This window comes from Mustelus asterias, chromosome 8 (assembly GCF_964213995.1).
Source record: "Mustelus asterias chromosome 8, sMusAst1.hap1.1, whole genome shotgun sequence".
Lineage (NCBI taxonomy): Eukaryota > Metazoa > Chordata > Chondrichthyes > Carcharhiniformes > Triakidae > Mustelus > Mustelus asterias.
This window is the reverse complement of record NC_135808.1, coordinates 84,084,676-84,108,881: the sequence shown is the minus strand read 5'-3', so window position 1 is coordinate 84,108,881 and position 24,206 is coordinate 84,084,676. Positions and strand designations below refer to the sequence as shown.

The 24,206-nt window shown below is 42.5% G+C and overlaps 1 protein-coding gene across 1 annotated transcript in view; it reads right to left on the bottom strand.

The window, feature by feature from the left end:
- Positions 1 to 24,206, bottom strand: part of ror1 (receptor tyrosine kinase-like orphan receptor 1) — a 332,421-nt gene that overhangs the window by 251,651 nt on the left and 56,564 nt on the right. The gene's annotated exons all lie outside the window — the stretch shown is intronic.

The following is a 24,206-nucleotide window of genomic DNA, read 5'->3' as shown; positions in this document are numbered from 1 at the left end:
CCAATATCATAATCCCCAGACAAGTTTATAAATGGATTAGTTGGAGCTCACCTAGTTGGTGGTTACTAACAAATTCCGTGCCGGGAGATTAGTTTGGGTCATCTATCGGATAGATTGCGGATAAACCCTATCCATTGCTTATAAAATGAATGCTGAGCATCCAACTATTTTCTGTCTGCAGATACCAGATCTGTGCTGAGTTAGCTGATCTCAGTCAGGAAGGTTGTAGAGCTGCTTCTATTGTCTTTGGCACACTTGGTGGGGAGGGATGAATGAATTATCCAGAATTTTTGGTCCTGACTTCAGCTGAAAAGTGCAGACATATGGACATACATCAGAGACAGGATTGGGCTCAGCTACCATAGTCAAATAACCCATTAGCACTCACTAGCAGATTCCCCATGGAGAATAGCTACTTGGGAGAGGTACTAAAAGGAACCCAATACCACAAAATCACAGCAATCTCTTTGTCTTGGGACAATTGGGGGGAGAAGTGGATATCATGGAAGATTGAAGAATTAGTGCACCAAATCTGGATGTTTTTTGTCTGCGGGTATTATTTTTGCAAAACCTGGAACCCAGCTGAATTTCATTAAGCTTCTCCTCTTCCCCCCCATCCATGGTATTTCCAGCAATGGGTAGAGCAGCTGAGCTGACACCATTTACTTAAATGACTGTTAGGTGAGAGGGGGAAGAGCTCAATTCATGGGTACTCTACTACAAGTAAATACAAGCCTGCTGCTATTGTGGTTTCTAATGTTGAAAAGCACAAACAAGATAGTCAACAACATCATGAGTGAAATATATACATAGTTGAAGCAGTGAGAATCTTCTCTGCATATACAACACATTTTGATAAATCAACTGATGCAGCAGATATGTCTGGAGACATCCCCAGGTTGTGACTTGGAAAAACAATCATTTCAATTATCAAAATTAGGGAGTAAAAGTGAATATAGACAGTTTTGGAATGTGAATATTAATTTTCCTCATTGTATATACCTCTGGATAAGATGCCCAATGTATAAGCATGCCCCCTTCAACTTTCAGCCAAAATTCCTGTAAAAATAGCCACAACTCACTGTGGCGAAGTCAAAATGCTGGAACTCTCTACCACTGCACTGTGAGAGCCCTTTCACCACATAGGCTGTAGTGGTTCAAGGAGGAAGCTCACCCCCAGCTTGAGGGCAATTAAGGATGGGCAATAAATGCTGGCCCTGTCTGTGACACCCACATCCCGTGAATAAATAAAAAAGATGTCCCATCAATCAGAGTGGCTCCATGGAGAGCAGGAAGTTTGGTTTCAATGTGCGTTGATCTTACACACGCTGTCACTGTTGTACATAGATAGGGTTATGAGAGTTTGATTGCTGAGAATCCCAGGGAGGCGAGCTGGAGAACTGGAGTGTGCAAGTGACAAGGAGAAAAAGCAGCATGAAGAAGTCTTAGAAAGGGTAGCATTATAGTGGACTGATAAAAAGGAAACAGGAGATAGTGAGAGAAATGGAAATTGAGAGAAGGAAATGGCACTAAAGTACCCAAAATAGACCAGATTGCAGAATCAAGCGAGAAGCCCATTAAAATGAGCGACAGTGCTTACCATCATCACATTTAATATAACAAACCTATGACAAACAAACAGTGAGTTAATATAGAATTGTCTTCCTTTGAAAGACATTATGAGGAGCCTTAAAAAGATCAGGGAAAATATCAAAGTAGTGGATATCCAACATGACTTTCACTGGAAGGAGAAAAGCACACTGATCAAAACTCAGGCTGTAGTTTTGCAAGAATTGCAGACGTGGTTCTTGAGAGACCGAGGCAAAAATAGAAGCTGCAAGGGACAGTGTTATCAAACGTGCCATTTATATTGAAACTTATGTGCTGCCAAATTCCTGATGCACTATGGTCACTTAGAGGTGTTTCCTGATGTAAACGAGGCAGGCTGATTCTAAACTGACTTTGCTAAATGAAGAGCAAGTCTATGTTCACTCTAACACAGGACCACAGGAATGAACACGGCTTTTTTTTTTAAATCAAAGAGTTTTTTTCCTCTGTTGGTTATAACTTCTACCAATAGGACCTTAAATTATATTCAATATTGCCACAAATTACCTCTGCAGGTTACAATCTCGATTATTGGAGAATTTCAGAAAAATGTTTCTTCCAATTATTCCCCTCCTTCCTGTGGATGCTGCCAATGGTGCATTATTCCATGGGCCTTTAGAATCACATCCCAAATTACCCCCTTAACTGAAATCAATGAACTAAGTTAGAGTTCACTCTGAGAAGCTTGTTGAAATCACCTTTGCATCCATGTCACCTTCGCTGGAGGTATTGACTCTATGCTGAAGTTCCACAAGCAAGTAGCTCCTTTCACTAGCCTTTCCAAATGGTCATGACTCATTATGCACCCTGATAGTGAGAATGGGCAGGTTTTTAAATATGACAGGGGTTCAGGACGGGGTGGAGGAGGAGGGGAAGTTACAGACAATCCTGTCTTCAGTGAATATTCATACATGAGCACTTTTAACATCAGATAGCTGGATAGCTTTTACTCAGGGAACTTGGACTGCTTTTTCTTTCCCTGCATCAGGGGGGCTGCAGCCAACCTTAAACCACCAAACCTCCAGCTGAGAGCACAAACTCGGCACAGATCAGGGATCAAATCTGGGGCCTTTCCAGTCTGCGTGGCTACAATAGTTGAGCTGTCAGGGGGGCTCCTGACATGAATTATCTTTGGTTCTTCCTCTTAGTAAGTGAACTGTGATCAGAAGCCAACTCCCTCATTACTGAGTGAAAACAGGTTATCTATATTGCATAGGATTAGCAAATTAGCCAATCACATTCTTTACATTCTGCTTAGATACCCAGGGCAATGTTTATTAAACCACTGATCTCCAACTAAACCCTCTTAAAGGCAAAATAATCTTCAAAGGGGAAGGAATTCTTAAAACTCTGATTGCCAAGGGGATTACAATCTCTATGGATACTGATGTCAATTATGGTACAAAAGGCAATCTACAACTGAATTAATTAAAAAGTAATTAAACTTTTACATGTGCCAATTAATTTCAATTTACAATTTTTTAAAAAGGTCTTTATTTTCAGGAAAGTATGTTCCAGTGATTGTTTCTTTTGTGGAAGGCGGAAGGGTTGCTTAGCATGTTTGTAATGGTATGTGACACAGATTTTGAGATGGTTTCTGTCAGTGTATTGTGCTACCCAAGAAATCATTCAGGAAAGGAAACGTTGCTGTCTTGTTAGTAGGGTGGCTGTAGGTTTGATATCCAATTTGCTACCATTACTCTTTGGATCAGCCTTGGCTCAGTGGGTTGCACCTTTACCTCTGAATCAGAAGTGTTGTGGGTTCAAGTCTCACTCCAGGATTTAAACACCACACCAATGCTGTATTGAGGGAATGCCACACTGCTGCAGATGTCATCGTTTGCTTAAACCCTGCCTGTTCTCTCAGGTGGACGTAGAGGAACCCGTGGCATTATTTCGAAAAGAGGAGGGGCGGTATCCCTGGTATCCAGGTCAATATTTACCCCTCAATCAACATCACAAGAAAACAGATTATCTGGTCATTATCACATTGCTGTTTGTGGGAGCTCGCTGCGCGCAAATTGGTTACCACTTTTTCTATATTATAACAGTGACTACACTTCAATAGGAAGTTGATTGTAAAGCACTTTGGGGCATCCAGTGATCATGAAAGGTGCTATATAAATGCAAGTCTTTTTAAACTAACCATACATTGGGAGGTAACCACATTGATCAATGGTAGCCCAGTGTCACTTTTTCTCCCTTCATTTGCTAAAGTTTCCAATCTGAACTACTTTGAATAAGCAAACACAAAGAAGGCTTCAGTGTCTCCTGGTGAGGACAAGACCCAAGAAAACAGATTCAACCTAGTCTTGTTCTAGCCTCCCCTTGTGGTCAGTTTAAGCAATTACTAACAGCAGCCAGGAAATGAACTATCAGCTTGTCTTTTAGCTGCAAGGAATTAGGCAAAGTAAATGAAGAAATCTTACACTGCCCAATTTTTTTTTAAAAAAGAGGTATTACATAACACTTTTCATGAGGATAAAGTTTCTTTGATTACTTACACAGGAATTAAAATGTTTGCAACTGCTACACATCAAGGGAGAGGGTCATCTTAAAGCACTAATTGTTCACCCAGGTGTGTTATAAAGAAAGTTAGAAAGAACTTGTATTTCATTAGCACCTTTCACAACCTCAGGACATCCCAAAACGCTTCACAGCCAATGAAGTACTTTTGAAGTTATTCACTGTGTTGAAAAATAGCTTGATAAAGTTATTGACTTTTCAACAAAATAGACATCCATAAATTTCCTTTATGGAGATATGCCTGGTAGAACTGTGATGTGAGGTACATGAATGGTAAAATGGATATTTGGGTTGGGTGATATTGGATTGACTTTCATGGCCTGGAGCCATTAACGTAATTATCATTAATACAGCCACAATGCGATTCCTCCATTGGAAGTAGGTCAGGAGCAGAAGTGTCTGGAGAACTGAACATTAGATATAAAAGAAAGTCCCAAACATGCATTTTGTTTTTGCTATCTAAAGGTGAGGAGTACTTTAAATAAAATACTATCTTCTGTTGACCTTTCCCTTTAAAGTAGAGAAGTGAAATTTGTTGCTAAAGTAGGATTAGGGGTATCAGTAACCAACATGGATTGAAAATAAAACACACAATTAAAGTTCTACTATATCTGATATTGATTCAATACATAGGCAAGCACTTTCCCAGAGAAAGGATTATCAGAATATATGGTCAAGGATTCAATGGATGGTCTGATTGACTGTTAAAAGTTAAAGTTTATTTATTAGTTACAAGTAGGCTTACGTTAACACTGCAATGAAGTTACTGTGAAAATCCCCTAGTTGCCACATTCTGGTGCCTGTTTGGGTACACTGAAGGAGAATTTAGCATGGCCAATACACCTAACCAGCACGTCTTTCGGATTGTGTGAGGAAATCGGAGCACCCGGAGGAAACCCATGCAGACACGGCACAGATAGGAACCCAAGCTGGGAATCGAACCCGGGTCCCTGGCGCTGTGAGGCAGCAGTGCTAACCACTGTGCCACCTGCTCATCTTATATAGAATCTTAGAATGGTTACAGCACAGAAGGAGACCATTCAGTCCATTGTGTCTGTACTGGCTCTCTGAAGGAGCATTTCACCTACAGTCACTCTCCTCCTTTCTCCCCATAGCCCTAATATTATTTCAGTTCTCTTTTGAATGCCTCAGTTGGATCTGTCTCCACCACACTCTCAGGCAGTGCAATCCAGGTCCTAACCACTCATTGTGTGAAAATGTCAGCTTTTTTTTGTCGATTACCTTAAAACTGTGCCCTCTTGGTTCTTGATCCTTCCACCAATGGGAACAGTTTCCCGCTATCTGCTGTGTCCAGACCCCTCATGATTTTGAACATCTTTGTCAAGTTTCCTCTCAATCTTCTCTTCTCAAAGGAAAATAGTTCTAACTTCTCCGATCTATCTCAGTAACTGAAGTCCCTCATCCCAGAAGCCATTCTGGTGAATCTCTTCTGCATTCTCTCCAATGCCTGCACAACGTTCCTAAAGTGTGGTGTCCAGAACTGGATGCAGTACCCCAGGTGAAGCTGAACTCTTGTTGCATACAGGTTTACCAGTTCACAGTTGGAATGCTGGCAGCCTCAAGCAGCTTTGCACACATAAAGTGCACAAAAAAAAAATCATCTTTCCAATATGACATTCCTGGTCATGGCTCTGTGGTAAGGTCACTCAAACCAGCCTCCCATCCATTGACTCTGTCTACACTTCCCGCTGCCTCGGCAAAGCAGCCAGCATAATCAAGGACCCCACGCACCCCGGACACACTGTCTTACACCTTCTTCCATCGGAAAAAGATACAAAAGTCTGAGATCACTAATTAACCAACTCAAGGACATCTTCTTCCCTGCTGCCAGACTTTTGAATGGACCTACTTCGCACGAAGTTGATCTTTCTCTACACCCTAGCTATGACTGTAACACTACATTTTGCACTCTCTACTTTCCTTCACTATGTATGGTATGCTTTGTCTGTATGGTGCGCAAGAAACAATACTTTTCACTGTATACTAATACATGTAACAATAATAAATCAAATCAAATGTACTACCCAGTCATGTAGAGTGCATTGCGGAATTGGACAAGTAGGCTGAGCATTCAAAATGGTAACTAGTGGCCCACCCATTTAATGTTTGCCTCCGTGACTTCATCAAAGAAAAGTCAGGAGATGGATCATGCTTTTGGTGGTACCGTGTGCTATAGGGCTCTGATATATTAGATTACATGGTTCATTTACATTGTGGAGCCAAGCTAGTTCATCAACGGCTGAATAGAACGTCAGCTCCTGTACTCCAGACCACCAGAGGTACTTCTCCAGAGAACGGGATCATTTCGCACAGTAGAGTCTGTGCCTCCAGAGATTTGAGCGCCAGTGCTGTTTATATTACACCACCGTCCTCAGAATTATAAACATGGTACGAGAGAAACCACCTCTCTAGGAAAGACAAATAATTCTGCCCACATAGCTTCTAGGCGAGAGGCATCAGATGACACGTCTGACTATTCATGTGTTAGAAGCAGTTATCAAAGTGCCAGGGTCTAAAGGGCAATGAATGCTTGTGTGTGAAATCATCAGATGTGACATTTCTGACAGGCAATGGATTGTGACCATGATCCTGCTGTTTGGGAAACAGGGGATCAAATATCAAATTACGAGGTATTTTGAGCACACAGCACTTTTTTTAAAAAAGCAGCTGTTACCGCTCCTTCTATCATTACTCAAAAAGCTTTTTTTTTGGGTCCCTGGTGACTGTTAAAGAGAGAGCTCCTGTGTGTCACTTTTAAGAAGGGTTTGTGGAACTCTAAGGTTAAAAGGTAGACAATCTGTGAATTGTGCTCGACTCGTAACATTCGCCGTTGGCAGATCAAATGTCCACAGGCTCTTTGAAAGTGCTCTATTCTTCCCTTCAAAGCAAGATAGGATCCTAAAAAAATAATAACCCATAGTTCTTAAAGGGCCGAATACTTTGGAGCACTTTGAATCCAGAGTACTCGTCCCCCCCTCTTGAAAGACTGCTTGGGAGGCGATGATCCTGAAGAATAGGCCTTCCTTTGAGGTTAGACATCCTGTATTTTGTAGAACAAATTTGATCATGCTCCAATCTGCTCCCTGCCAATTTCCTTACATTTTCAACCGGCCGTGGTATTTTGGAGTATAATCTTCTACTTTACTTCAACATTTCAGATCAATGACACACATCAGAATTAGTAATTAGAGTTTAACACGGAAATATTTACTGTAAGTTGCGGTGTGTAAGGAAAAATCATGTTTTTTGGGGGTATAGTTTGACCTGTTTAGCCATGACATGTTGTATTCACATTAGTAGTCGGTCTCAACTGTTTAGCCTCAAATGCATGCTATACTTATAACTGGGTGTAAGTGATCAAGCGGGTGATGTGTGTTGTGAATATGAGTGGGAGTTTAAGACACACCCACTCTTTACATCAGATGCAAGTGACATTTCAACATGGTGACGACCCCCACCCACTTTTATAATCAGGTGACCCATGGTTTTAGAGGAATTCTTTGAGACTTCAAAAGTCAACTTGTACAGTGGCACCTACAGTCAGAGATGTTCAAAGTCCTTAAAGGTTTCGATACAGAAAATAAGGGGAAACTGTCCGCAGTCGAGGAATGTTAGTAACCAGGGGAGAGAGATTGAAAGTAGTTGGCAAAAGAACCAGAGGCCAGAAGAGGAAAACCATCTTGACACATCTAGTTGTTAGGAAACGGAAAGCATTGCTTGAAAGGGTGGCGGAAGCTAATTTAATAGTAACTTTCAAAAGGAATTTGGATGCAAATTTGGAAAAGAAAAGAATGCAGGGCTATTGGGTAATAAAAGGAGAATGTGACTAAATAGATAACCCTTTCAATGAGCTGGAACCAGTAAAATGGGCCAAATGGCTTCCTTCTGTACTAGATCTTTCTAGGATTCAGTGGAGTAGAGAGAGTTCCCAAGTTTGAGTTCAGCCTGCTCTAACGTAACTGCTTTCATCCAAGATGTTCCTGGTGAGCACTTCAACTGGTATCCATCAGGGTTCCTGCTCGTGACTGCTGCCAGTGACTCTGCTGACAATTAGCTGGTGCAGCCGCAAAGCAAGAGCAAGATCAGGTTTGGTTGAAATATCCCACTATCTAGGCTCTTATTGAGCTGAACTGACAGCAACCATGGAATTGTGCCCATCCCTCAGAAGGAAGGAAACAAATTTGAGAGAGAAAAAAAGTTACCACCATCCTGTCTCCATTTAACCCTGGGTGAGGCAAGAGATATAACCCAGTAATGTCCGAGTAGCCTTTAATGACTTTTGTCTTCCTTTCGATTCTTGTAACCTCACACTCCCATTCTCCACTTTAAGAATATGGTGGATCTATCAATTAAGACGTGATGAGACAGATAGCTGTCATCATCTTTCTCCAATGTTGTCTACTCTGCTGCTGGAGGTGCTGACCCTCAGTACAGGTAGCAGCAACACTCCAACTACTAAGTGGCCATCCACAATTTGAGAGTTTCTACTTGGTGTTGTTTCATTCAGTGAAGTTGTTGCAAACTGACCAAAAGATTGCAGAATTCTAAATGCAAATTACATTCTGTGCAAATCAATTTTCCATGATCTCTTGCGATAGGTTAAAAACAACATGCCAGAAGCACACCTCATCTTAAAAACAGGCCACACTCCCGACAAGCATGAACCAAAAATGGGAGTATCTGCTAATTGTGCTCATTTGCATGAAATGCAAACATACAAATTAGGAGCAGTAGTAGGCCACTTGGCCCATTGAGCCTGCTCCTCCATTCAATAAGATCATGATTGATCTGACTTGTTAATCAAGAATCTATCTCACTCTGCCTTAAAAATATTCAAAGACTCTGCTGATTTCAAGGAGTCTCAAAAATTCACTTTATTCTTTTGGATGCAAGGACAATAATAGGCACATTTTAAAATACTTTTCTAATTTACTAAGAGACTCTCTACGTGCCTCAATATAACCAGCAAATGGTTCTGAATTTTTTTAACGTCATTTTCAGTGATTTAAAGTTGGGTTATCACAGGTGATGAATTGACATTGATTGAAAATGCATTTATTTTTGAGTTTATTCTATTTTCAGCTGGACAAATAAAATTGCACTGAAAGATATCAGGTAATAGTTTATATTGTAAAACTTTTAAATTATGTTTTGAAATACTGCCCAGTTGGGTTGGATCATGGCAGATTTGGTGGTATGCAAACAAGTTTGAACAGAAACTCTAGAAAAATTAAGCACTTTTCAAAATGGGTGCAAAATTTTCCCTGATTACAGCCTAAGCATTAGCAGGCTTTCAGACATGGGTAAGGCACCAGGCATGTCCAATCCTCTATTAACCGACATCTGCAAAGACACACTTTCCATTGGGTATTATCAGATAGTGTTCTGGAGCAGGAACTGTGGCTGGTTTTATCCCTCCCTGGCCAAAGGGCTGAAAGAAATCAAGTCTAAAAATCAAACCGTTCTGGAGCTGTGCACTGGAAGAAGGATGACATGATGAGGGGATGAGGTAAACCTTGAAATAATGGTTCGGCAACATTACACTTTGGTGTGAAAGGCCTGTGGAATGGAGGGACTGACTGAGGGTTAAGAGTTTGGAGGTCCTGGCAGTCAGTAGGTGAGAGGGTGTGACAAGCCTTTATTTTGATGCAGGAGGGAAGAAAAGCTTCTAAGATCAAAACGTATTCAGCTGAGGCAGAGCGAGTACAGAAAGCTCAGAGACCACAGCAGCTTCCAAAAAGAGAAGTATAGCAGAGTGAGATTGGAGGCAAGAGACAGACAAGGAACAATTGTTAGACAGGTTTTCTTTTTGTATCTGTTCAGCTGAGGGAGATAAACGAGCGCACATATTTCAAAATCACACAATCACTGAAGCATCCTGGTTTAATGACTTGTTTCTACTGCAGGTAATTCAACTCCCTTACAACGTCAAGCCAGTTTCCCCACAATTTTAAACATAGTCTAAAGAAAGAAATGCAGAACAAAAGCATAAAAAGGTAAAGTTAATTCTAACTTTCTTTAATAGATTCCATACTTAAAGAAATTTCAGAAAGCAGTGTCATATTTCTAATACATTTAAGAAATAACTATTACCTTGCATTCCAATAACTCATTAATAAGTATAGAGTCAGAGACCAGGAAAGACCCAGGTGGATCAGTTGATCTGAGACCCACCCTCAGTGCCTCTGGGCTATGGGAAAGGAATTAAAAAACATAATCAGCCAATAATCCTGCTCCTGGTCACTAACCAGTCAATCCTCCTTTCAGAAAGTTTGTAAGGACTTTGGGCAAGGGTGAGACAGGACCGACATTTGCTCAGTAGTGCACCATTGGCACTTGTTCCCACAGTACCTTGTCGAAGTGGCTGTTTTTGCCTTTTCCTGTGAAAATAAATCTTCATGGCCCCGTCCAATCCTGTTCCCTCTAGGTATCTTCATGCGCACAATTTCCGGCAGGGATAGACAATGCGACAAGATGGCTGAGAGCTTCGGGTGATGAACTGCTAGTCCATTGCCCTCAGCACGTGGGAGTTCAAACCCATCTTTGTCATTGCTACATTTAAGGCTTGATGTGTTGCTTCTTTGCTTAAATGCATACAAAGAGGCATGAGTCCCGTCCTCATCAATGGAGGCTTTCTGTGTGAAGGGTATGGTAGTTAGTGATTATGTTACTAGAATAGTAATCCAGAGACCTGGTCTAATAAATTGTGGTTTCAAGTCCCACCATGGCAGTTTGGGAATATCAGCAGTAGTAGTCCATGTTGACTTACCCACTCCATAACCTATGGGTACTGAGGCCAATCATAGGTTTTAACCACCACTCTGGGTGAGATTGGGGGTTCCTAATCTGTGCAGCTCAGCTATTCGCCGTCTTCATTGATTATTTTTGAATGACATATTTGGAATTCAATCTGCAAAATTTAGGTTTCCTTTGAGTAAGCAGTCAAAGATTAAAACCACAAGAGAGGCAGCTAAATTAGCAATGATTTTTAAAAATATATTACATGCTTAATTCTAATGGAAAATAACAGTGTCTTTGAAGTACTCAACCATGTAACCATAATTACAGGTAGCTATTACAAGCCCATTTCGAAACAACCTCAAAGAACAAACATTTAATAGCTAGCTGTGGCTCAGTTGGAAGCACTCTCGTCTCTACATCAGAAAGTCATGGGTTCAAGCCTGACTCCAGGGATTTGAGAACAAAAGCTCGGAATGCAGCAAAGCTGGAGGTGCTGCCTTTCCGACAAGACTATAAGCCTAGGCTCAGCCTGTCCTCTCAAGTGGATGTAATAAATCACATGGCATAATATAAAGAAGAGGAGGGGAGTTTTCCCTTGTGTCCTGACAAATCTTTATTCATAAACTAACATCACAAATATAGATTATCTAGTTACTTATCCCATTGTTGTTTGTGTGACTTTACCATGTGCAAATTAGCTGCCTGAATTCCCACATAGCAAAGTTCAAAAGTACATTATTGACTGAAAGTGATTTAGGATCTTTGCTTTTTACCTCCATCTTCTGCGATTCTCCCTAAGCAACAGCTCCTATCCCATCCCATACTGAGGTCACCAACTCCCTCTAACAGTTCAAATTCACCCGACCAATAACCCAGTGGATAAAATGCACTGACTGCCTGGCTCTCAGTAAGTGGTGTGATTTGGATTCAGCCTGGGTAGCAGTCGGAATCCCATTCTCGACAGCAGAGCCATGTGTTATGGAGGGAACAAAGGATAGCTAGGATTCCCATTCCCAATCACTGCCATGGATCCATGGAAAAGCTGGAAAGCCTAATATGTGGCCGTCTGGCACAACGATAACATTCCCATTGTTGGATAGCCCGATAAAATTCAATGTCCAGGCTTGTAACAAGGAATAACCACTTGTCGATATATCAGAGGGTGACTGATGGGTGCTCATTGATCTATGTGGCAACACCCTCTACAGTAAAATGGAAAATATTTGAAAAATGTAAAATGCTTGTAAACAAGTCTTTTTTTCCCCTTTGGTTACAGCAGCAGACTAAACTATCTCCATCCAAGCGAAATGGCAACTTGTGTTTGATCAATTCAAAAATTCACCTAGTTCATCTGTTCAAGATCTAAGTATTCCTCTGGAGCAATGCGGCACGGTAGCACAGTGGTTAGCACTGCTGCTTCACAGCTCCAGGGTCCCGGGTTCGATTCCCGGCTCGGGTCACTGTCTGTGTGGAGTTTGCACATTCTCCTCGTGTCTGCGTGGGTTTCCTCCGGGTGCTCCGGTTTCCTCCCACAGTCCAAAGATGTGCGGGTTAGGTTGATTGGCCAGGTTAAAAATTGCCCCTTAGAGTCCTGAGATGCGTAGGTTAGTGGGATTAGCGGGTAAATATGTGGGGGTAGGGCCTGGGTGGGATTGTGGTCGGTGCAGACTCGATGGGCCGAATGGCCTCCTTCTGCACTGTAGGGTTTCTATGATTCTATGATAGTTCCTAACCTGAATACTAATCTTGGCTCCCTCACCTGCCATGCTCACAGGCACCAATTTATAAACTGCTCTACATTGAAAGAACTGGCACACTGTGCAGCAATAGAACGTGTACTAATGGTACCACAAACTCCGTGCCAAGATAAATAACCCTGAAAATAAGGTTGCCACAGGACAAGATTGCGTTTTCAACCATATAGCTGAGAGTCAACTGGCTGGTTATTGGAATGCCATAGCTACGGTTATAGAAAATTAAATTTGAATAATCTGATAATTAGTCAGCTGGCAATGAGGAGAAAAAGAATGACAATTAAACTATCCCGTTGTCATAAAAACTGAGGTGAAAGGAGCAATACATATGAGCAGGAAATGCGGCCTCCCTCAGGCCTTTGGAGTGCACCATACCAACATCACCCACATCCTGGAAACAATTGGTGGAGGAGGAAAAGGTTCCAGCATTTCCCATGTGGAAGCAGCCTTATACCTGGAGCCATACACACACACTCACACAGCTTACAGAACAAGGTGACATGGAGCCCAGTCACCAGAGCTGGGAATGGTCCAGGCAATGAGAACAAGGAAATACATTTTAAAATACTGTACAGATTGTGAAATGTGGAGACAGGTTTGGAAACTGTTGGAGCAATTCTAAGATTTAAATAATGTTTTGATTGGGACCTTCCTCCAACACATTTCTACCATTTTTTGTTTTTATTTTTAGATCTATTTTCCACTGTTAAATATATATACAAACATGTATGGAAATCAAGCATTTTTAAAATGCTGAGCTGTGGCTGGGTAAACATTTAACTAAGCATAACTCCGCTGCAGTCTACAAATATCAAGGGACAAATTTTATTCATTCCATTTATTTACAAATCTGGATCCCAGTTCTTTTGGAATTAGGTGTTTATCTGAATCTAACTGTGGTGCAATTGTGTTTCCATTTCCTTAACCCAATTCGGTTCCTGTTTTTAGGTTTTGTACTCTTCGATGCATTTATTCATTCTGTGCTTTCCTCTCGATTTTCTTTACCACTCGACTGGGTGATACTTCCATTTGAATCACTGGCCCTCACAGTATCACGTCTGTTTTATGTGCATATCCAGACAACGAGTGCTGCCCTTCTAGTGGAGAGGTACAACAAAGCCGGCAACAATCTTGTCCACAACTGAAATCCAAGCAAACACAGAAATCCAAGCCACTGCTGTGGCTCAGTATTCAGCACTCTCACTTCAGAGCCAGAAGGTAGTGGGTTCAAGACCCATTTTAGGGATTTGAGAGCAAAATCTTGGCTGCACAGTACAGTGCTGAGGGACTGCCACATTACAGTAGGTGATGTCCTTCAAACAAGGCCCTGTCCAACTCTCAGGTGGGTGACTAGTGAGGTCCCCCGCCCCCCACCAACCGCACCCCCCCCCCACCAACCGCCGCCCCCCCCCACCAACCGCACCCCCCCCCCAACCAACCGCATCCCCCAACCAACCGCACCCCCCCCCCCAACCAACCGCACTCCCCCCCCCCCCCCCCCCCCCCAACCCCCAGTGTCTTGGTCAATAACTATCTTGCAACAACTGAAACAGATTATCTGATCATTTATTTTGTTTGCGAGATCTTGCTGTGTACAAGCTCGGCTGCTGAGTTTCCAAAATTCACAATAGTAACTACACTTCAAAAATACTTTGGTGGCTATAAAACGAATTGGGATGTTGCAAAAGGCAAGTCTTTCTTCCTCAACTGCCCAGCTGCAGAGCTGGGCGAATGATAAAGAATCTCCAGGGCCACTGCTACAGTGGTGCTCCTAACTGAGTGGAGATCAGCCAGCACCTTAGATTGGGGAGAAGAAACTGGGTCCTTCTTTGTTTTATCTATGCACTGAGACAACAATGGAGCCCTATATTTGCCACATTTAACATGGGAGAAGGGAGAAATTACAATGTTAATATGTTAAAAAAGGCTCTTGAATAGGGATGATTCAGAAAGAATTAGGTGCAGGTGCAATAGAATTCACTCAAAGAAAAAAGTACAGCACAGGAACAGGCCCTTCAGCCCTCCAAGAACCACTGACATGGCTGGCTGGGATGCCCAGGAATTATGGTTAACAGACCAACAGTTGTTGAAACATTGTCAGTGTATTTTCTGTGTACAGACCTGCCCTGCTGTTGGAGGAAGGTTAGTACAAGTTGATATGAAACTGTTGGCTTGTATAAACAACCCGAATCTTTTATCTGATTGCAAAAAAATAGCCACCTTCAGTGCTGGAAAACCATGGCCCAGATCTTCCGGTTTCTGGATAGTCAGAGACAGGACCTTCCTGCCAAGCTGAGCTAATCCCTCGGAAGTCCCAATGCACTGACTCCGTGGAAATTGCCCAGTAATTTTGAATTTCCAATGGACAACTCCCCTGATCCTCAGGATCCTCCAAACAAGTTTCCAGCTCTAAGTTAGTGTCAGGGATAGATAGAGGACGGTCCTAACTAACTCATCTGGATAGCTACCCAGGAAATGTTAGCCAGATTGGAAACCTAGTCTAACACCTGGGTAACCATGCAGCTGACCGCCCCCCCCAGTCATTCTGACTGACCTCCCAACTCAACCCTCAATCCCCACAAACTCTTCCCAGATCAACCTAACTAGCCCCCACCATCCAGCTCATCCCCGACCTACTTGACCTAATTTCATCACCCTATCCTCTTACCCACTTACCATCCGCACTCTACCCCCCTAACCAGCTAACCCCGCCACTCACACTACCCAGCTGCCACCCTAGCCCCTTACTTTATTCACTCAACCCTGTCAACCACCCAACCTTGTCATCCAGGCAACCCAGCTTCCTCCCAACTCCCTTACCCATCCAACCCGCTCAACCACCGTATCCCCTCCCTCGCTCTATCTTTTTAACCAATGGCCCTGCCCACCCTACCTCCCCCCTCACTCATTTATCTTATTCTCCCTACCCTTTTACCCAATCACCTTCTCTCTGTAGTTTTTCAAAGAAGTGTTGGGGTATTTAAACGCTTTCCTAACCACAATATGTCAGATAGTGGCGTAAAAAGAAGAGGGGATAGAGGAGGCTGGCTTCTGCACAGATACCCTTTGCTGCTCCCTCTAGGATTTCGTGCACTGACTGTATTCTGTGGGATCCTCTGTCGGAAGATTGCCCGGGAAAGTCAGAGGCAGGTAGGCGTGTATTTATTTATCTGATAAGGTTTGGAAATGGAAGTTGCGACCTTGAATGGAAGATTCAGACTCGCTTCTCTCAAGGCGAGCACTCTCTGTCCATCAGAGGCAGCAGTCACCGCATCTGCTCTGCAACGCTGGCATTGAGGTTGGGCTGTGTAAAACTGGTCGCAATATGGATTGTGACAACAGACTTAATTAAAATAAATGTGTAAATAAATGTGGCAGCAAGTGAAAGTTTATGATTTAAATAGACCCACACCCTACCAAATGGGAAACAGGAAAGTGATGAGTAGAATTACGAGTTAAATAAATTACAATTAACAATAAAACAATTAGTAAGTGGAGACAGTTCAAGGGCAGTAATTTAAATGCACTTTCACATACTGTTCACAATCTATAAACAAGGGAAGTGTTATTATGGATTGAAGAGAGGACATGCTTCAAAATACTTCCTTCTGCCCTCTAATACCTTTGGAGAGCTGCATGGCTCTCCAGCCAGGAATATGGGTGCACCATTGCTTTAATGATGCAACCTCTGCAACTGGAAGTCTCCAGTTTGCGTGAGGACTGCCCTTCACTTGTGGCCTGACATTCAAATTCAAATACTACCAAATAAACCTGTTGGACTTTAACCTGGTGTTGTTAAACTTCTTACTGAATTCAAATTCTACCCACATGGACCATGTTGGTCATCGTGGGCTCAAATCTTAGTGGTGTGGGGCATTGGAGAACTGATGGCCAGTTCTCTGCCCACTGACCCCAAGCTGACTCTCATCAGCAACACTTACCTGTTTGAACAAATTATAATACACACCAGAAAATGACATACATAAATGGCAGAGAGAGATTTCAAACTGCATATTATAGCACAGTGGTTAGCACTGCTGCTTCACAGCTCCAGGGTCCCGGGTTCGATTCGCGGCTCGGGTCACTGTCTGTGTGGAGTTTGCACATTCTCCTCGTGTCTGCGTGGGTTTCCTCCGGGTGCTCCGGTTTCCTCCCACAGTCCAAAGATGTGCGGGTTAGGTTGATTGGCCAGGTTAAAAATTGCCCCTGAGATGCGTAGGTTAAGAGGGATTAGCAGGTAAAATATGTGGGGGTAGGGCCTGGGTGGGATTGTGGTCGGTGCAGACTCGATGGGCCGAATGGCCTCCTTCTGCACTGTAGGGTTTCTATCTTTCTATCTTCTACTCTGATCATTCGTGTATAAGTAAACCTCAAAACACTGAGGTCCCCGACAGTGCATCCATTAATTTAGCTGTTACTCTTTACATCTGTTAATAAAATGTGTCAAGCATCACACAGAGGAGCAGACCAAAGAATTACACTATATGGGAGACCTGTTGGCCCATCCTGCATACGCTAGCTCTTTCAATTGGCTATTCAATTATTACCATCCCCTACTGTTAATCCATAGCCCTGTAAAATTTTCCTTCTGAGGATTAATCCAATTCTCTTTCGAATGTTATCTTTTGTGGGGTGGGAAAGGGAGGGAAGTGGGGTTAATGCCCTGGTGCAGGGGAGAACAGAGGAGGGGGGAGAAACCAGTTAAGCGTTCACTGCCTGATTGCTCTTCACTAACCATGCTAATAAAAGGATGCACAAGGATAGTGGGTGAGAATTCAGTCAGACCATGAAGCCTCCCACAATCAACTAGCCTGTCACTCTTACTGTCTGAGCTTATCCATTTTAAATTGCAAGGTACCAGAATGCAAGCAGTACCCAAAGAGATGATAGCGACCTTACAGTGCAGAAGGAGGCCATTTGGCCCATAGTCTGTATCCACCCTCTCCGAAAGAGCACTCCTCCTAGGTCCACTCCTCGCCCTCTTGCCATAATCCCCTGTGCACTGACCTAACCATCTCTGGGCACTAAGGGGCAAATTTAGTATGGCCAATCCACCTAACCTGCACATCTTTAGACTGAGAGGGGAAAACGAAGCACCGGGGACAGGGAGAACGCACAAACTCCACACTGACAGTCACCCAAGGCCAGAATCAAACCTGGGTCTCGGGTGCTGTAAAGCAGCAGTGCTAACCACTGTGCCAGCATGCATATCAGTGAAACAACAGCCATCGTGAGACCTCTTGAACAACAGAAGAAGAAATGGGAAGAACTGGAAAAACACTGGAAATATGATTTCAGAGGAGGAGTCATATACGTGGAGAAAACTGGCCTATTTGAACATTAAATCCTGCAATTATTGATGCATCATTTTTAAGTAATAAAGGGTGATAAAAGAAGGCGGCACACTCTTCACTCAAACATGCCAGTTATTAAACCAGCTAGAATAAAATGCATGCAAAATCAAACTTACTAAGACTACACAAAGAAGAAGCAAAACGTTTCCTAATTTATTTTGACCTCTTTACAATCAGTGAAAAGTCCAGGCAAGAGTTTATTACAAGAGTGTGATTTTGCAAGTAAATTTCTAATGGCTAGTTTGTTGGCTTGTGCCATTCCAAACACATAATTCACACAAATGCACGGAATGTTAAAGAGCAGGAATGCAAACGGTTGTTGCCCTTGTGTAAGGATTAACATTCAGGCAAAATACACTGCACTTGGAACAAAAATAACTACTTATCCTGGGCACACTTAACATTTCTAGAAATTAATTTGCGCACAAAAGGACAATTCTAAAATATAAAGTTCCTTGGAGGAAGAGTTACTTTCAAAACAAACGTTCTTTGTGCAATTTTCAACAACAAAATAGATAAGTGTGACTGAGGGGCAACCAGGCTTTTTAAGCCATCAAATAAGAAGCCCATCAGTACACTTTCTGTTCACCTTCTGGCCCCCGAGCTTAATGGCCACAGAATCATCCCATTCAACACAAGGTAGCTTTGATCTTTTAGTCAGCTCCAATCAATATTAAGATAAGGCTGTTCAAAGTCTGGCCATTTTAACAATTGCAAATCATTCTCTTCTGTCGAAGCAGTTCTTGTCGAAGTCAATGACTCAGTGACAGCACCAGGGTTTGAAGCTCTTATTTTTCGTTCTCTAATTCCACAGCCTAGGGGTCTAAATAATAAATCCATACAGGTGTTGTAGCCTGTCACTAACAGACAAAAAACAGCAACCCATCTCCATTATTCAACCATTCATGTGCTCTATTGATTTTGCCTTCCTTCTCCTCCCAGTTTCCCTCACTTTCTTGCCTCCGTCTCTCCTGAAGGAGCGCATTCACGCTGGGATCTGGTTTCTTGGGCACCCTCTCCTTTCTTGCTCATGTTGCTGGTCTCATATTCATCCATGGGGGAGTGGGTGGGGAGCTTTCCAAACCAAGGCCAAGGATCCCATACAACATGCTTTTAAAGCCTTGATAAATTGGAACCATACAGAGACCCATCAACAATGCATAAACACTCATTAAAAAGCTGAATGAGAAAAAGACAGACACTATACACAGGGAGAACAGAAGTGATGAAAAGTGACTATGCTAATCTGTAGGAGATGAAGTACAAAGACAGAGGGATCTTTTTGTAAACATCTTAAAAGCTAATTGTTTCCTATCCATTGAAAGTTTCTTCAGAAGAATTCAGAAGCTGAGCAGTCTCACTTTATTTAAGCCTCTATTTTAGACCTACAAAGATCAAAATCAGTTAGGATTCCATTCTTCCTAAACAGCTCACCAGAATCTGGTTAAAAGAGCCCGAAGGTAGAAACCCAGAGACCTGAGAGTCAGTCAGACCAAAAGGAGTAATGATTTCAAGTGAACATTAAATAGATACACATATCCACACACCACTGCATAAATATACAGAGTCACAAAATATTGAAGCAGGCTAGCAGGTCATTAAGCCCATCAAGTCTGAACTTGTATATTTTTTCTACATGATTGCCTCCCATGTCATTAAACATTCCTCTCTTTTAAACAACAATCAAATTCCCTTTTAAAAGAACTTATCACTCAAGTTCACAATTGCATAAGTGTATATGCAAGTGTGTGTGCATGTGTGTCAGCTATTGCGTGTGGTCGTGTAACTGTGTGAGTTGTACAGGTGAGTGAGTGTTTGAGGCCGCATGGACAAGAAAGTAAGTGTGTATGTTGGGTTCAGCTAGTGTTTGAGTATGAATGCAGGCAAGCGAGTGTGAGCGAGCGAGTGAATGTGAGCACAGTGAGTGTGCGAGTAAGCGAGTGTGAGACTGTGCATGTGTCCACGGGCAATTGAGTGTGCAAGGGTGAATAAGTGTGTATGCGTGTGTGCAGGTGAGTGAGAGTCTGCAAGTGTGTGAATGCAGATGAACAATTGTGTAAAGGAAAGCAGGCGTGCTAACAAAGTGAAGCAGCTAATGCCCATGCTGTGCTGCTGCTGGGTCCAGTTTCTCACTCGGGCTGCTTATAGCAAGCATCAAATGCTGCTGTTACGAAATTTCATCTACACTGGGGGAGCATCACTGCCAGACAGCAAAAGTCGCAAAATCAACTTTTCACTTTGAGTATAAATTAGCATCACCTAGCTGCGAGAAAATCCAACTACTCATTTTTCGAGACAAGAGCTGGAGAAATCTGCTCATTTGTTCTGATGTGATTTGAATTTGAGCTTTTCAGACCTGGCAAGACTAAGCTGAACCATTTCTGATAATAAGTAATTGCATCATTTGATCCTCTTCCCTTGCCATCCTCTTCATACTACAGAACAAATATTCAACATCCACATGAGCAAACTTTCTGTCTTGCAAGAACCTTCAGACTAGCAACAAAACAAAATGCTTTGTGAACCTACATGGACAGTCTGAAAACCCATAGTCAGATTGGCAACTACTCATCTATCCTTTTACTACTGGCACAAAATAATCTAGAGTTCTTGAAGAAACCCCACCCTGAAGAGATTCAAATCCTACTCTGTCAGGTTAACTGAAATCAATCAGGAAGAAAACCAAGGTGTCAGCTCCTGCTGAGAGTGTAATTGGGATGGGGAAGGGGGAAGAAGTGTTAGAAGAGAGGGGACAAGAGTAAGAAGAGAAGAGTGCACGTGAGAGAGAGAGAGAAAGAGAGCAAGGATGTGTGTGTGTGTGTGTGTAGGTTAGGCAAACATAGCATCAGGCTCACTTGTGACGCCTCCCATGTTTGAATAGCCTATTGCTGATACCATCTTGGTAAACATATGAATGGTGGCAAGTTGGGCAAACTGCCACAGGGTCCCAAATAGCAGTGGGGCTCCACCCCAGCAACAGTCTACAACACAGAAAAAGGTGAAACTGCCTGAACGAGTCCCACTAATGAAAAAATGTCATGCTTGTTCCCTTCTCCCAAAAAGTTACATCAACCATAGCTTCAGCTGAATTCAAGGACTGGTGCAGGGTCTGCAGAATAGCCACACATTCCACACCAGCCCTCCCTTTGTGTCTGTTATTATTTCTGTGGTCAACTCAAATTTTATTTTGTTTGCTTGCTTGAACTATAAACTTGAAGTGTCTCAAATTTCAATTGTATGATATAATTTTTAAAATCTTTTAGTAGTCACCCCCCCCCAATATTATTACAAGTTGTGAATTTTAATTCTGCTTCATACCAAATTACAACATATGCAGAAACACTACTTCTTCTTCCCAGAATGATAAATGTTAACCCTTACTTTGCTAAATAAACTAGGAGAGGAATATTTTACAATCTGCAGTTACACTGCAAACCTCAATGTTATTTGGTTTATTTGGCATCCATATGAAAGCCCCAGGCCCATAATGAAGGACAGTATAAAAGTTTTAAAGAGCAAGGCAGCAGATGATTCCAGATATGGTGGTTAAATGATGGGAGGAAGAATGGGGAGGTAAAGACATAAGATACAGTTTGAGATTCTGGGAAAGAATAACTTCAGAGTAAAGTGTCTGGGAAATGGGATCAGAATAGTTAGGTAGTTTGTCTTTGACTGCCACAGACACAATGGGCCGAAAGGTCTTTTTCTGTGCTGTATACCTCTATGACTCTAGACTGGCTGGTGCAATAAATCTCCATTTCAACATTGTGAAGATGTAGCTGGGAGGAAAAATGACCCGCGAATTGCAAATCGTCACAAATTGAACGATTCGCGTTGCTCTGATGTTAGCCTCACACAGACAGGCATAGTGGTTAGCACTGCTGCCTCACAGCAGTGCTAACTGTGAACAGAATTCCCACTCACCTGAAGAAGGGGCTTGGAGCTCCAAAAGCTCGTGTGGCTTTTGCTACCAAATAAACCTGTTGGACTTTAACCTGGTGTTGTTAAACTTCTTACTGTGCCTCACAGCACCAGGGTTCCGTGTTCGATTCCAGGCTTGGGTGACTGTGTGTGTGGAGTTTGCACATTCTCCCAGTGTCAGCGTGGGTTTCCTACGGGTGCTCTGGTTTCTTCCCACAGTCCAAAGATTTGGGGGTTAGGTTGATTGGCCACACTAAATTGTCCTTAGTGTCGGGGGGGGGGGGGGGGGGGGGGGGAGGGAGGGGGGGTTAGCAGGGTAAATATGTGGGACTGCAGGAATAGGGCCTGGGTGGGATTGTGGCCGGTGCAAACTCGATGGGCCAAATGGCAACCTTCTGCACTGTAGGGATTCTATGGAGTAGCTCACCCTCAACCTCCCAATGGATTTCATAAAGTTGCTGCATTTGTGTATTGGCTGCTACTTAAACATGCTTCAGGAAGTTAGTACTGAACAGTACTTTAATAAGGAGATTATTATTGAGGAGATTTATATTCCTACAATGTCTCTCTGGTTCTGGAAAGGGCCAATTCAAATTGTGCAGTCTAATTCCTACATTGTAAAATTGTTGGAAATTTTGAAAAGTTAAAAATTAATAAAAAGTATTTCTGTTTCTCTTTTAATCCAAGCTTTCGTTCCCCCTCTATTTGTCTTTCTGCACCTACTGTGACTCACTATTGTATTTTCTTTTCTGTCATTAAGGTTTTAATCTCAATTCTTAAATCTCGTTAGTTAAGGAGACAGATCATTGGTCCCATCACTCATTAAAGGTCCCAGATGTCCTGTTGCTTTTGCCACACTGTTATCAGCTCCCACTTCCAACAACTGACAGGACAAATAAATTTTCATGGGCGGGGGGGGGGGGGGGGGGGGGGGGTGTGCATAAAGTGTGACTAATAGGGAAAGCAGCAAGAGGTCCCAGTCCTGTAAAACCTGGGACCCTATGTTGACTAAACTGATTTCAGCACTTCTGCAGTTTAAGGCACCAAATTTTCAAAGAGGATCAATTTCACGCAGCCACGATAGAATTTTCAACACTCATTGACCTGAAACTTTCACAGCGGCTGCCTGACTTGCTGGGCATTTCCAGCATTTTTGGGGGGGGGGTTTATTTCAGATTTTCAGCATCTGCAGTATTGTTTTTGCTTTAAAATTCCAACAAGGCCGGCGACTTCCCAAGCACACTGGGTTCCAGAATCCCTGATCCAATGTGGAATGATAATCCAGTGTAAATTGTACATTTGCTGTCCAACAGTAAACTCTCGCTCAATTGCATATAAACAGACTCATGTCAGGAGTCAAGGTTTTGCACAGTTTAGATTCCTCGACAGAATAAATAGACTGCAGAACCCATTATGAACACGTCAGTTTCTCCCCACCTTTTGGGAGGAGTAGGGATAAGCAAATGCACATTTTGTGAAGAAAAAAATGAAGTGTGTAAACAAATAGTTTCAAGGGAGAGATTCTGATAAAGGATGGCATTCCACAAAAAATAAGAATAATATATCTTGATTAACTTTCCCATGCAACTCAATTAGATCAACAGTAACAGGAGTGACCCTCCAGTCAATCTTTCTCATTTGCAATGCAACAGCACAGTAGACTATTGTCTTCAGGACTGAGGGACACACATCATTTCCCTTAATGCAATGACTTTACTATCATGACACTGGGCCTTTCTTTGTCTTTTTACAGCATTTTTTTAAGTAAACAAGGTTACAAATCAACCACATATTAAATACTAAGTGACTTATTTTAACATGATGCATGAGCTAAATGACATCCCATGTACAGTACTGAACTCTTAAAGTATGGAACAAGTTTGTGTTATCTAAAATATGGACTGCACCGTGGAACAAAACAGAAGTGTAATTTAAAGAGTTGGAATGCAAGTTTATTAAATTTTAAAACCCCTTTGATAACCTTCCTGGGAGTTTATTGTAAAGGCTGATACCAGGTCTGGAATTCCAGGGAATGTGAGGGTTTATTCACAAGCCCCATCCCTCCTTACATTTGAGTTGCTGACCAGGCCATTTTTCTCGTGCTAGTTGAGCAGAAGAATTCACACCGGGCTGTCGATTTACAATTTACAGGGATTGAGTGGGAGAGGGGTCTCAAGCTGAGAACTCACTCATCTCCTACACAAGAGTTAAGATTGCATTGTACATCCGCGGGGATAGAGGCTGCCAACTCGGGCACCCTGGGGAGGAGAGGGGGTGGGGG